Source organism: Pelecanus crispus, chromosome 1 (assembly GCF_030463565.1).
Source record: "Pelecanus crispus isolate bPelCri1 chromosome 1, bPelCri1.pri, whole genome shotgun sequence".
Lineage (NCBI taxonomy): Eukaryota > Metazoa > Chordata > Aves > Pelecaniformes > Pelecanidae > Pelecanus > Pelecanus crispus.
In genome coordinates, this window is record NC_134643.1 from 74,822,563 (window position 1) to 74,823,639 (window position 1,077).

Here is a 1,077-nt window from a genome sequence, read left to right on the forward strand (position 1 = left end):
GAAGACTGAGATCTCCACCATGACTTTACCCAGTGAGTGGTGTTCCAGGCAAAAATTCATGATCAGTGAAATGGTATCTTAGTATCCAGCCTGAAAATGTTCACCTTCATGTAATTTGCACTGTAAACACAAAAAGCAAAGACAACCATTTTAGCACATGTACAGCTCTGAAAACACTACTCACCATTTGTCCTGCCGAGTCAGTGCCACTCAAGTGAGGGGATTTGTTATGGCTGGGGAGGTGCAGCTTGCTCCCTTGCAGAGAAGCCAGCTTTATGGCTGCCCCTCAGCTTCATCCCTCCTCGTTAAGCTGCAACAGCCACTGCTGCCCCTCAGCTTCCTTCCGTGTGTGAAGGGTAGTGGGGAGGCTGCAGTGCAGCTCTCTCCACCATGGTACCAGCCCAAGAGGAGTGGGTGCACAAAACCCAACTTGGCAGCCTGGAAGGTGCAGGGATATTCTGCACATAGCTCGCCCTTGCAAGCAGTGCGGCACAGGGCAGGAGGAAAATGGTTTGCTGGAAGGATAAATCATCTACAGGCTCTGGGCATCTTGTGAATTCAACCCATAACACTTATCAAATGTTGTGGTTAGGGATTCTTTTTCAAGTAGCTCTGTTATAGCACAACAATAACAGCAATAAAAGTTGTCATTGCAGTCAAAGAGACAACAAGAGTATATTCCAAAGGAGACTGGAATAAAAATAGAGCTTTTTTAGGTTTCCATCAGTTTCTTGCTACTTGCTCGTACTCAAGTGTACTGAACAATTCCATGCATTTTATGCAATGTAAAACACAGTGATACAAGATACATATGATTTATTTTCTAAAAAGCTATGACAAGACAGCTTGGGAACAATAAAATAAATTCAAAGACCAGGTGATTTGGGGCTTTTCCTTTTAATTTATTGTATTTGTTAGCTGAAACTAAGGCATGTATCATAGTATCCCTATATATATGAATTCTGCAGTTTGACAATATTTGGTATTAAATAAATTTGGGGTGGGGAGTACAATGGAGAGCTGTTTAATATGGAACAAAATCTCAAGAATGCTTGCACTGAAAAAGATAGTGACAGC